The sequence below is a fragment of the Dicentrarchus labrax genome, unplaced genomic scaffold (assembly GCF_905237075.1).
Source record: "Dicentrarchus labrax unplaced genomic scaffold, dlabrax2021, whole genome shotgun sequence".
NCBI lineage: Eukaryota > Metazoa > Chordata > Actinopteri > Moronidae > Dicentrarchus > Dicentrarchus labrax.
The window spans coordinates 97292-97500 of NW_026136775.1; positions in this window are offsets into that span (position 1 = coordinate 97292).

Here is a 209-nt window from a genome sequence, read left to right on the forward strand (position 1 = left end):
TAGGCTTCCACCAGAGGAACCACTGTGACCTTCAGTTCTCTGACCCTCTGAGGGATCGAGTCTCCAGCAGAGCCCAACAAGCTGCTGACGGTGCTTCACTAGACTCATACAATCCCCAGTATTTGTACTTCGAACTACCCGTATTACTGAATACTGCTCGCGCTCTTCACATCACAGTAACGCTGGCAGGCCACACAGCAGTTACAGTA